Below are 13,975 nucleotides of genomic sequence, written 5' to 3' on the forward strand. Positions count from 1 at the left end.
ATTTAATCCGAGAAAAACAAATCAAGCCTGCGTTCAGACTACAAACCCCATAGGTCCAAAGGGCATGTAACACCAGAAGTCCTTTCACAGTGTCTACTACAAATAGAAGGTTCCTCCATTTTAGGTGTCCCTCCTCTTTCTTCGCTGCTTCGCAGCCAGCTAAGTCACTTTTTTCTCTCTCGTTGAGTTGGTGTTATAATGTCTTGTTAAGGGCTATTTACGGCCCCGGAGCACTGATATTCCGAAAGTGGACTGTGCCCAGGGCGTTTCGTTCCAAGCTTTGTTGTCATTGCTGTGTTATTTTTTGACTTTCAGATCCCCTGCAGCCGCGGGAGCTTTCTGGCTGCTTGCGCGGCTGCCTCCATTTACCGCGGTGCTTCTTAGGCGCCGGAAACCCGTTCGGGCCCGGCGCCTTCCCCACCCGAAGCCTGGTCAGTGCCTTTTTGACCTCGTCTAACGTGAGGGGAGCCTCCAGCTCTTTGAGGTCCCCAGCTGTGAGCACTGGTAGGTCAAGATCTGCCATGTACGTCAGTGTGTCTTCTTGCGTGCCCAGGTCCCGTGCCGCATAAAATGCCCTAAAGTGAGCCGCGAACGCCTCCGAGATCTGAGCATCTGAACGCACCAGGTTCCCCTGTGCATCTCTCACCTGCTCTATCCACCTCGCGTCCCTCTCCTTTCTACTCAACCATGCCAGCAACTTGCCCGACTTGTCCCCAACGTCATATAGGCGGTGGAGCGTCGCCATCGCCTGTTTTTTGGCTTCCCCCGTGGCGAGATCCCTGTATTGCCGTTGAACGTCTAGTAACTGACGGAGTGTCCCACGTGCCTGACCAATGTGATATTCTCTCTCTAGCTGTAGTATGCGGCGTTCCAGTGTCTGCAATTCCCTCTGCCTTTCCCTATTCTCTTCTGCAATCCTATCCTGGACCCTACCCCTCATGACCGCCTTCATGGACTCCCAGAGGGTCACAGGCGACGACACCGAGCCCTCATTTTCGGCTAGGCAAACCTTAACATCTGCTCGGAAGCCCCTCAGTACGTGCGCGTTCTGCAGGTCCCACGCTGATACCCTCCAGTGCCCCTGTCCTTGTCTCCGGTTGCCTATTGTCACCACAAGGGGGGAGTGGTCTGATAGACCCCTCGCTTTATACTCGGCTAGATCCCCCCTAGCCAGCAGGTGGCGAGACATGAAGATATAGTCCAGTCTGGAGTACACCTTGTGGGCACCAGAGAAAAAAGAATATTCTCGCCTTTCCGGGTGTAACCATCTCCAAGACAAAGATGCTTTTGAGTGCCTCAGAAGCGCTTTTCTGGCTAAGGCGGTTGCACCCCCCTGCGTCTCTCCCTGCCCCAGGGCCGACTCCTTCTCCTCCGCTGACCTCCCGTCCCCTGACGGTGGTACGCCGTCAGATGCTGATGACGACGATGGGTCTTTGTGGTCTTGGCGCCCATCCAGTTCTTCCACCACATTGCCACAGGATAGTTCGGGCATGTTGGACCCAGATGAAATAATCCATCCGCGGTCGGCAGCCTGGGCGCCTGGGGAAAACGTGGCCAAGTTTGTGGCGGGTCCCCTTCACAAGCCCTTGGAAAAGGAGGCCAGGGAGTGTTTAAGGTCAGAGTGTCCGTGACCCACGTTGGAAGGGAAAGTAGCTTTTACCCCGGAGCTTGACTTCAAGATGGCCGTCTTCCTGGCCAAATACATAAAAGATCCCCGTAAAGGCATTGATCGCTCCTGGAGGTGCTGCCAGGATAAGCTTTCGGTTGCAATAGGGCCCCTAACGAAAATCCTGGATATGGCGGAGGATGCGAAGGTGACCGGTTCCACCATATCCCCTGAAGTTCTGTCAAACTGGGCACAGCGGGCGGTTATCTTTTTGTGTAACCCCAATTGTGCCCTATCGATCGAAATGACGGCGTTCGCTCCTGATCAAATTGGACCCAAAATTGGGCGATTTGGCCTTCTCAGAGGCAGGGGCAGTGGCGCAAGGGAGCCTCTTCGGAGATCCCTTTGTTAAATAGCTGGGCAAATTTGTAGCCACATTTACCTAGTTGGACAAGGCCCAGTCCAACATCAAAAGGGTTTTCCCTTCCCGTTTTTCCCAAGGGGCCAGTCGCTGCGTGACCCGCCGTGGCGGACAGTAGATTTCCGGTAAGGGACAAGACTCCGGGCGGGGACAGTATGACTCAACCGCAAACTACACAAATTTCTACCCTACCAGGGGACAATGCATCCGAGGGCGTGGCAGCTTCAAAAACAACGCACACGGCAGTCCTGACAACAGTAAGTATTATACCCGCATCTCAGGTTTGTATCGGGGGCCGGCTAGTGGCCTTCCAGGGTGCCTGGGCGGATATCACACAAGACGCTTGGGTTTTGCAAACCATCCGGGGATTTCATATCGAGTTTTATGATCTTCCCCGCCAGGAAAGCTTTCCGTGCCCGATCACCTTCTCCGTTGCCGATGCACAGCTGGTCGACGAGGAGGTATCCAAGCTGCTCTGCAAAGGAGCCATTTGTCGTTCAGCTCTGCATACCAGTGTTTCCTCAGCAACATTTATTTGGTGGACAAGACCGACGGGGGTCGTCGTCCGGTAATCAACCTCAAAGAGTTCAACAGGTGGTTGGTTTACCGACATTTCAAAGTGGAGGAGATTCACCTCCTCCGGGATGTCCTTCTCCTGGGCGATTGGATGGTCCGGCTGGACCTCAAGGATGCTTACCTGGTGGTCCCCATCCATCCTCCCCACCGGTGGTTCCTTCAATTTTGCTGGAAGGGTCAGATTTACAAATTTACCGCCCTTCCGTTCGGGCTTTCCTTGACACCTTAGTGCTTCACAAAGGTACTCCACCCAGCGGTGGAATTCTTAAGGAGCCAAGGGATATGTATGATCGTCTATCTGGACAACCTCTTACTCATGGCACAATGTCCCAGGCAGCTGACTCTTCAGCTACAGCAGACGGTTTCCCTCTTACAGGGGTTGGGCTTCGTCATCAACGGAGACAAATCAGTACTCAGTCTTTCTCAGAGTATAGTGTTCCTCGGGTTTGTAGTGGATTCACTTCACTCTTCCTTAAGCCTGCCATCTCGGAAGATGGCCAAGATTCGACACGAGTTGATGCAGACCATCTCCAAGACTCACACGTCTCTCCATCAGGTTGCCCGGGTGGTGGGCTCCTCTCCTCGTCAATCCAAGCAGTCTTTCAGAGGCCCCTTCACTATCGGGCCTTACAAAGTCTGAAAGTGCATCATCTCAGGAGAGCTCTGTCATACGATCAGTTGGTTCCCCTCTCGGCGGAGGTCAAAGAAGAAATGTCCTGGTGGCTCACCCACATGGAAGCCTGGAACGGCCGGGCAATCTTCGGGTCGGTTCCGGACCTGGTTATAGAGTCAGACGCCAGCAGTTCGGGGTGGGGCGCTCGCTGTGGGGACTTTTCCACCGGCGGCGCCTGGTGATTAGACGAACAGGCATTACACATCAATTGTTTGGAGCGCCTAGCGGGGTCATTCGCAGTTCAATGCTTGACCAGGGACAGAGTGCATTCATGTGTTTTATTAAAGATGGACAACGTCTCAGCGGTCCATTACGTCAATCACCTGGGGGGCCCTCGTTTCTGGGCCATGGTGAATCTGGTGAAGGAGTTTTGGGCTATTGTCTGGCTCATCACATTTCAGTGACGGCAGAGTATCTCCCTGGCCAAGCCAACGAGGTGGCAGATTGGCACTCCAGGCATTTCAGGAACTCCAGCCAGTGGAAATTGGACATTCAAGTCTTCAGGTGGTTAGACAGCCTCTGGGGCCCATTCTCGGTGGACCTTTTTGCATCCTGTCTGGACCACCAGCTCCCGCGCTTCTTCAGCTGGAGACCGGATCCCCTCACGGAGGACACGGATGTGTTCCTCCAGGAATGGGGTCGGGAGAGTTGTTATGCCTTCCCCCCCTTTCTCGATGGCGGTGCGGTCAGTGGCGTAGATCTGCCATCAGAGGGCAGAGGTATTGGAGGTCCCAAGTTTGGTTTCTAGTTCTTTTGGAACTTTCTTGGGATTCTCCAATCCTACTCCCCCTGTTTCCTCTTCTCCTTCTGAATCCGGACGGAGAACAGCATCACCTCGTTCTCCAGGGTTCTCTCTGCCTCATGGCATGGCGGCTTTCAGGCGACGTTGGTCACTCCCAGGCCTTTCGAGACAGGCTGAGGCTCCCTTATCCAAAGCCTGGGTGGACAGTACCTCAAATCGTTATCGCTCCGCCTGGACCAAGTGGATGCGTTGGTGTCTTCGATGGAGCTTGGATCCCATGGTCGCAGAGTCGTTCCCGTCTTAAACTTCTTGGCGGAGTTAGCGGCAGACGGGCTGGCGTGCCGCTCCATTAACTCAGTGCACTCCCCTATTTCAGCGGCTCACTATCCGGTTGAGGGGGCTCCAATTGGAGAACATCCATTTGTTTGTAGGCTCCTGAGTGGTAATCGTCTTTCATTGCCTCCGGAGCCGCGCTATTCTGTCCTGTGGGAAGTCAGTCTGGTCTTGAATCGCTTCCTTTCTTGGCAACCCATTAAGTATCTTTCTTTGATGGAAATCTTGGCAAAGTTGGCCATGCTTCTATGCCTGATCTCAAGTCGCAGAGTCTCGGACGTGCGAGCGTTGGACATATCGGCGAGAGTTTTTTCTTCAGAAGGAGTCCCGTTTACGGTGGGTCGCCGTACTAAGTCTTCCTCAAGATCGATTTTGTATCAAGCTTTTTTGGAGGTTCCCAAGTTGTGTGTTGTGAATTGCCTTAAGGCATATGAAGATGTAACACTAGAACTTCGTCCCCCGGGCGAACGTCAACTCCTTATTGCTTTAAGGAAACCGCACAAAACAGTCTCTTCCCCCACCATTGCCAGGTGGGTGCAGTGGGTCATGCAAGAAGCGGGTATCGATACCAAAAAGTTTGGAGCTCACTCAGCCAGGGGTGCGATGGCTTCTAAGGCTTTTTCCCTGGGGGCCCATTTGGAGGACTTAATGCACGCCACGGATTGGTCCTCAGATTCCACCTTTAAGCGGTTTTATTTCAAACCAGTTGTGGACGTTGCTCAGTTGGTGGTAAGTAAGCTTTGAACTAGCATAATCGGAGCCGCCGGTCCTGACATAGAATCGAAATTTTCCTAGCATAAGTAACGGTAAGTTTCAATTCTATTAAGGACATGGAGGTGAGGATTATCCCTCCCGGAGCACGACCTTGTGCGAACCCTCCCGTATGGGTGTAAGTAATCAGTTTTTTCCCCATGCTTTCTGCCGTTGCTATTATGACATGTAACATTTCGTGTGAACATGGATGTCTGAGATTTACGAATTGAGTATCCCCTGGGAGACTCTCACGTTGTCTCTTTCTGTTTCAGGAAATAACAGTTCCAAACAGGACCAGTAACTCGGTTGCGTGACTCGCGCGAAGAAAGAGGAGGGACACCTAAAATGGAGGAACCTTCTATTTGTTATAGACACTATGAAAGGACTTCTGGTGTTACATGCCCTTTGGACCTATGGGTTTTGTAATCTGAACACAGGCTTGATTTGTTTTTCTTGGATTAAATGGACTTTTTTCCCTATGTTGTGGGGATAAAATCATTTATGCTGCTTTTCTGGCTGCTGTGAAATGTATGTTGTGAATAAAGCGGAGAAAGAAAAGCATAATCCTCGCCTCTGTGTCCTTAATAGAATTGAAACTTACCGTTACTTATGCTAGGCATATTTCAATTCTCAGGGGAAATGGGAAACATTTTAGGATAGCAGATCAGGAAACATGTTTCATGTTCAAAACCAGAAAACTGCAAGATTAGTTTTGTCTTGTGCCAAACACATAGTGAAATCTGGAGTTGTGGCGCAGGGAAATAAAGGGGGACATCTGGGCACCGTATACCGTCAAAGGCTCAGTTTCTACACTTCACATGTTTATTGCTCATTATGTCGTTGGGCCACCCCTTAGGCCTCATCAAAGGCAAAGCATTTCAACAATACATTATTGAGCACTGCACAAAACGACTCTGTGGTTGCTGGACCTGGCCAGACTGAAGGTGGAGATAGAAGTGACTATCCGCCTCAAGCGCACATCTTCAGCCTTGCTGTGCAGTGGTAAACACAGAAAAGGGACAAACAAGTCAGCAGAAGAGGCGGGCATCTGAAATTGCTTCTCAAACATGTCGAGCGTCTTTAAGTATATAGACTTTATTTTAATTTAAGGTCTCCTGGGAACACAAACTGCTATGAAAAATTAATATTTGGAAACATTACATACGTGAGCAATTTTACATGGCAATATGCAGTGGCAATATACAAATTAAAGAAACACTGAGGTAAATACCAGCTACAAAAATTCATTTAGTTGCGGGAGACTCGCGTCCGCTGTGAATTTATGTAAATAAAATAAAAAACTCCTGTCTCGTCCCGCGAGTGGTGCGTGCGGCTTCATTGTGAATAAGCGCAGCTGCTCTAATTTAAAAAAATACATTTCTAAAAGCGTGCAGCACGCTGCGATGTCGTGGAACATCATTAAAAACCAGCTGAAGCAGCGCATGTTGTGACTCCAGTAAGGGAAACTAAATAAAGAAAATAGTGCTTACAGACTATATAATACATACCATGTAACAACCGAAGTAAAAGGGCCAGTCGCCATGGAGTTTACAAATAAAGACAAGACGGTACTAAGGAGGGATTAATGAGCCCATTTACATATCAGAAGCCAGCATTTATGAAGGGCAATGAGACAAGCCAATGAAAATGGGAATGGGGCTTCAAATCCATACTCCAATACAGCATACCTCTCAGAGCAAGGCATGCGCGCTGACTCTAGGCTCGACCTAAAAATGACCAAAACAGAAAATAATATTGTTCTCAATGGAATCTTTTAAGCCCAGTAATCAGTACTAAAATGAGTGCAAATTGCATTTTGATACATTTAGCATTAACTATAATAAACAGTGCCCGATTTTGCTTGGTATAATAATAGTTTGACTCATATTGTTTGACCATTACATTCTGTATTTGTGCCCTTATCAATTTGTCACTCTTTCACTTGCACCGCGTCTACACCAGAAGCACCATTTATCAATTTAAGTATTTCTCTAAATTTCCATTATCCTAAAATACATGTCCTTATATTATGATTTGTGTTGTTTTTCATTTTACTCAACCAAGGGGTCAACTGTAGCTTGTGTCTAGGCTTCCCCAATCCATTACTGGCCATGAATGAATCTGAAGGAACTAACTATTCTCTGACAGTTAATACTTGGCAAAATTTTCCATCCTTATCTTATCTGTGCACAGGGGTTACAGCGCTTATAGACACCATTTGCTTGCATTGCCTTCCAGAGTTCCTTTAACTCTGTTAAGGAATATACAAACATATATATATGGAAACAAATATTACAATATGAATGAAACAGCAATGAATAGAAAAAACATGTAATAATAATAAAGACAGAAAAAGAATATCAAACAATGGAAAGAAAAAAGTGACATCCAAGAGAAAATAAAACTAATAAATAAATACAAACCTTGCCAGAACATAATTACAGAACTGTGATTTTGAAGAGCAAATAGTACACGTTGCAAGTAATGAAATAGGTACTTTTTGATAATGAACTTTAGCTGGAGTGCTAACTCACAGAAGTCCATTTTTTCCCACCTGTGACACTAGATATTAGAGGAATTGTTCCTTCTCTAGCACAGTTAAACAAAGCTCGCGCCCAGGCTATGGACATGCCTCTTCATTAGACAGTAACTGAATTTCTAAGTCTGGCCAACGGTTTTCTCTTTGACTTATGAAGGATAGAGAATTTGAGATCAGGCTTCTGTTGTGACAAGAGCACCAGGGTCAAGACATGCGGGGCAGGCACTATGCACATTACACAGGTTGCCAGTGGCTGAGAATGTTGACTGTGAGAGGATGTGCATCAGTCTCAATAATTGTTATGGCGTCTGGGCGCTGATTGTTATGGAATTGCAAGGCATGCTATGTAAGGCAAATGTAAGAAACATCAAGATCTGCGGCTGCCTCATAAAGTATTTTCTATCTATAAAGGCATAGAGATGGTGTAGGAGCAAGAGATCCCTTGATGGCGGCTAGCGCGTGGAAAGATCTGCTTGCCGAAGGGCACTTATAGCTTGCATGGCGACTCTTGGATAAGACCAGGAAAGCCAAGTTTAAAGCACCACAGATTGGAAGCATCAAATTCATTCGACAGGCCTGAGACAGCCTTTCTCGTTCAATGATTGTGGAGTGCTCCAGAAGGCAAAATACTATTTTGCTCCGAGCACTAAACATCCTTTCAGTGGCCCGAGGGGTTCTAGACATTTTTTTAGAAGCAGTCCCTCTAAGGTCCTCTAAGATAATTTGCAATTTTCTGGTGCATAAAAATGCTGCATCAGATATGTGCAAAATCTTACAAAGTTGAGGCAATGAACAGAATTTGTTGCGTATATATAACATTACTGCACTGAACTAGTACAGATTCATGCTGAAATAATGAAAAAGCCACCTCCAGTTCGGTAGCAATTAGTGAAGTATGCAGCAAAAATGCACATATTGTTGGCTTATTTTATTGCTTTTAAAATATTTAAAAACATATACAGGCTTATTTACAAGCCCCTTGCGCCACCAGTGTGTCACTATTAATATGGGAAAAAGTGACGTACCGGTGGCACAAGCGGCTTGTAAATAAGCCCCATGGAGTTTCATTTCAAGTTTCATGGAATAGAGTGAGGTATTTAACAAACTTGGTTAATCCCATTATCATGGGTGCAGATATTTACAATGTATGGTAAATACCTTCTATTCTGAGTTTTCAGCTTCCAAATGATGCATAACATACAGAATCTGCACAAGAAAAACCTGAATTCAACACATCACATTTTAAATCACCCCTTTTTTACAGGCTTTTTCCCCCAATAATGTTTGCCAGGTTTGAGCTGTTGGAATCTCTTAGTGGAAAACAGTGAGGGTGTTGCAATTATCATTAACCTCGTAATTCTCATCACCATTTAGCCCTGAACTTTTGATGTGGGTCATAGACAATGGTTCAACAAGGGTCCAAAATTCAAACCTACTGTAACACATAAATATTCTGCTGATACAATTTAAAATTGACATTTGCCACTAAGGAATAATTTTATCCTGCATCAGAAAACAGAATTATAGTTTTATTAATATTTTCATCTCTTCCTTCAAGAGTTTTACAGTTTTTGGAAAACCTACACAAGAACAACATGTACACAGGAGTGGCTCCTCTATTTGAGCGGAGGAGGGTTGCCCCACTTAATTGCCCCAGAGATGAAAAATAAATGGTAATGAAGTTAATTCATTACCATTTTATTTCCCGTCAACACGTCCTGAACCGAGTGTCAGGGCGGGGTGGGCTTGTAGAGTGGCAGCATGCCTGACTGTGCACTAGTATTTAGTGTGCATGGCCCTTTGGTTGGCTGTCTTGCGACGGCCAGCCTAACATGCGCACTATAAACCTCTCAACCCAGCTGTTTTAGACAAAGTTGCGTCTGGCATGGCGTGTGGGTAGGGGGGTGGGGTTCACAAGGGCGTCACAGTGGAGGTCGTGTGGGGGAGGGGTCACGCAGGGGGTGGTATAATTTAAAAAATAACAAAATTAAAACTTACCTTGCGGCCTGGTCCCGTGTCTTCTCGGCTCCTGCTCTCCTGCCTCTGACAGGAACAGGAAGCAGAGAGCCAGGCTCCCTCCCCTAAGTCAATCACAACACTGCATGCAGCGTTTTGATTGGTCTGGAGTGCCGTAACACGGCGCACAGCCAGGGGCTAGCGGGGTGGGCATGTTCTCCATGCAGGCTGCATCACAGCCTGCAAGGAGAAAGGCAAAGTGCGCATGACTGGTTTGGGCAGCCCGAGAGGGCTGACCAAACACTGTTTGTGCACTCCGGAGTGGGCACACCACTCCTGCCCTGCTCAGAGAGCAGAGCAGCCCCGCCTGCCCCCCGTAAAGCAAACATAAAATGGCAATAACTTAAAGTTCTAACCATTTTATGTTTGTTTCTCGCACTGCGAAAAAGCAGTGGGGCGACGCTCCTCCGCCATAGCGGAGGAGCTGCCGCTGCTTAGACAGCCGGGTTGAGAGCCTACACAAGCATCCAGTGTCCTTGGCAGTAGAAAGAGAGCCCGCTCCCTCCAATCTTGGCACTATTCTCATGCAGCACCAGGATTGGTAAAGACCAGCTGGATGTGAGTGACGTCAGGCGAAGAAGAAGACCGGAGTGAGGAGGACATGTCTCCGGAAAACATGATAACTACCTTTTCATTTCTTTTGTGTATTTAATTGTATCATGTGCTTTTAAAAAAAATGTATTAAACCTTTTTCCCAGCCCGCTAATCGGCAGACTTTCCAGCCGCCACTGCATGTACACACATACACACGCACACACTTGTAATTAACTGTGCACCTCTTTACTCTCTTGGGGTTCTTCTTTTCACTTCATCTGGCATCTGGAAGCATCTCTTTTCATCTAGAAATAGGCGCATGAATAATATTTCATTCTGCACATTCATTATGTAAGTGACTCAGCAGGAGGCCCTTTCAGATTTAAGACATCAGGCCTTAAAAGTTATGCAAAATGTTTCGTGATAATCTACAGTGTGAGTGCTGTCTCGAAGTAACTGCTGTGTTGAGAACTCCGTGAGGTAAATTTAATCGGCACCAACTGTAAAATATTATGTTGAGGAGAAAGAACAAAACTTTCTTTCCACCATGTTTAAAAATTGTTTAAATAAGTAGAGTTTTTGCTTACTCTGAAGAAAACAGCACTTTCGTTATCCATCCATCCAGGTTGACCATTGAAACAATCCACGCACGATTGCTTAGTGCAGTAATACTCTAGTCAACGACTGAGAAGTAACGAGTTACCTTTGGAAAATACAGGCTGTTTTATTGAACTTAAAGGCAGAATTCTTTGAGTTCTTGATACACTTGAGCACTAAATATGTTTCCATGAATCTGCAAATAATACAACAATTGTGGATTATATGGCAAGGTAACTAAATCCCAAGAAAAGACTCTGGCAAAGAAAGTAAAAAAACTAATCGCAGTGGGGCATAACATAGCACAGATATTTTCACAGATAATAAAGACGAATGTCTAGTCATATGTATTTCTTTAAAAAGGAATACGTCTTTATAAATGTTGAAATCAGTAGAGAAGTATTACTGTGTTAGCACTTACATATGAACTCAAACAATTTACTGCGATCATATAGAGTCAAAAACAACCCAATGTAATTTTTGAGGTGATTTCTGTAGTGTCATGAGACTATGTGCACTAGGACCCTACAGTTCTGGGCAGACTCAACCAGGAATTACATAACTTGCTAGGAGGTGTTAAGGTGTGGTTATTAATGGTTATGACGTAACAAGAGTGCAGAGTATGCTGAGGAATAAATATGTACAATCCAGAGCTCTGTGTGTGGCATATTCCTTTGCATGCCCTCGAGGCTAGGGAGGACGCTACAACTGGCGATGAGTAGGGGATCTGTGCCCCAAAGAAATGAGACTGCTCTCTCTGAAAGTTTACAATTGTACAGTAAACTGCTTGTGCATGCCACATGCGCTCAAGTCGATGAGACGCAGTTTCATGTCGGCGTGTGTGGAGTCGAAGCCCCGCTCCTGCCTATATATGCTCTCGCAGAAGTTGAAGGCCCTCAGCAGGAGTGCATTCAAAAAGCCCACCAGAAAACCCCTGGTAAGACCAAAAGGAGATATATTTTGCCACATCATAACAAAGAGCCATCATTGATACAAAGCAAAATGCTAAAGACTGTGATAACCAGGTATGAAAGTGCAAACGTACTTTCCACCAAGAGCGGAAGAAGTGCCACATGACCTCAAATCAGGCGTGATGACCAGGACCGGTTGAGCCATTGATGCACGCACAGAGGCAAGCGGCATCCAGTGCACTGAAAGGCCTTCTGAATCGTTACATTTTTCAAGGGCTGCAGAACAGAGTGTGAAGTACGGTGCAGCTGCATTCCTAAAACCACCACCCCCATTAGATATGCCAAGAAGCAGAATATTTGCACAGGATAGACTGCATGGATCGAAAACTTCAATGACTTCATAGATACGCTCGGAGAAGTAGATGATAAGAAAATCATTAAATATTTGAAGAACCTTGCTTTTTATAGAGTGAAAGAAGTGATAAAGAAAATATCACAAGCTGATGAAAATTAATCAGTGTTGATCATGAAAAGCAGGCACAAGTACAAGGTAGATGCCTGGGAGTCGACATCTACAGGAAAGAAAAAGTTGTGTTTTCGATGTAGATTTCATTTCCTCATGAAGGCAAATGATCAGCAATAGGACAAATGTGCAAATGTTGCGGTAAAGAAAAACACATCATAACGGTTTGCAAAATGAAAGTGAAACTAACTATATCGCAGTGAGAAGAGAAAATGGACGCCAGAAGGTTCCAGAAGCATTCTCACCATTCCCACAAAATCAAAAAGCAACATCAGTTACAACAAGTAGAAACCAAACACATCCTACGAAGGATTGTCAATGTAATTATCGACTTCAAGTGAAGATGATGGATGTGCAAAGATGGCATCATCACAGGAACGAAAGGCACATGTAGGTTTAGCCTTTCACAAAGAAGAACATAGGATAACGGTGAACCACCACACGAAAAGCAGAATTAATTTGGACAGTGCCCCAAGATTACAATGAAGGTCAACTGTTGCCCCATAACCTTAATCATCAACAGTGGTGTGTCAATTAACATCATGCAGGTCGAAAAGTTTAACAGCCTATCTCCTGTGCCATTCCTCAACCCATCAAACACAAAAGTATACAAGTGGGCTGCTACTAAACCATTGCAGAGTCAGGGATCATTCATGGTGACAATGAAACACAAAACAGTATCAGAGCAAACACCAATTTCCCTTCTTCAAGGAGCCTTGTCTTGTGCATGCCTACTCAGTTTTGCTACCGCTGCTGACATGGGACTGATATCTCTTAATTGCATCTCCCACAACTCAATCTGAGGTTGTGAGTCAATTTCTGTTATTTCATGGCCTAGGCAGGCTCAAGACAATGGGCCTTCACATCAATGAGGATGTTCAGTCTGATGCCCAGCGGCACCACAGAGTTGCTTTCCATTTGCGAGAAGCTGTTGAGGGAGATGTGTGGAGCAGCGGCCTGAGCGCCAGAGGCCAGAGCTTCTGACTCTAGAGCACGGGCTCATGGTTCGATACCTGGTGCCAACTGCAGCTCAGCTCAGCACCATGTGACTTTGAGCAATAGCTCACTTAATCTCCCAGACGGCTCCCAGCCCCTTGAAACTGTAAGTGGTGATATGTTCGCGCTTTACAATTATGTATTATTATTACCTAGAAACGCTGTTGAAGCATGACATCATTGAGCACACCACTGGTCGTACGCCATGTGTTTTGCCCATAGTGGTGGTGCCAAAAAGAGATAGTGGAGGTGCAGTGCGCATCTGTGTTGATAGGCACCAGGCCACAAAAGCAATCGAGAGAGAAAGACATCCTGGTCCACACATAGCGGACATGATCATGCAACTGAACAGTGTCAAAGTCTTCTCCTGCCTTAACCTGAACAAGGGCTACCATCAACAAGGGGATGGAAGAGAGTTGCATGTAAATCAGTACTTTTCCCACTCATGTTGGTTTGTTCAGATACAAAAGGCTGAGTTTGGAGTGCCGTCAGCTGCAAAAATATTTCAAGATGTTGTACGGTGAATAATTCATCTTGAAATGCATGCTTTTAATTACAGTGATGACAGACTGGTATTTGGGGCAACAAATAAGGAGCATGGAAAAGCTTTTACACAAGTGTGCCAGGTACTAGCAGATGCAGGTGTCTCACTCTAAATGCAGCAAAGGGTGAGTTTCACAAAACCAAACTTAAATTCTTTGAGCATATATTCTCTGATGGGATAATGACTCCTGACCCACATCAAGTGCAAGCAC

General features: G+C 46.2%; 1 long non-coding RNA gene across 2 annotated transcripts in view; it reads left to right on the forward strand.

The window, feature by feature from the left end:
- Nucleotides 1-13,975, forward strand: part of LOC146856777 (uncharacterized) — a 923,944-nt gene that overhangs the window by 586,577 nt on the left and 323,392 nt on the right. Inside the window, exon 5 of one of the 2 annotated variants that reach the window (XR_014979500.1) lies at nucleotides 5,377-5,513. The exons of the other annotated variant lie outside the window; for it this stretch is intronic. This is a non-coding gene — a long non-coding RNA (uncharacterized LOC146856777). Of the gene's footprint in view, nucleotides 1-5,376; nucleotides 5,514-13,975 lie in introns of those variants that run through there. 2 annotated transcript variants of the gene reach the window in all.

Source organism: Triturus cristatus, chromosome 3_2, assembly GCF_964204655.1.
Source record: "Triturus cristatus chromosome 3_2, aTriCri1.1, whole genome shotgun sequence".
Lineage (NCBI taxonomy): Eukaryota > Metazoa > Chordata > Amphibia > Caudata > Salamandridae > Triturus > Triturus cristatus.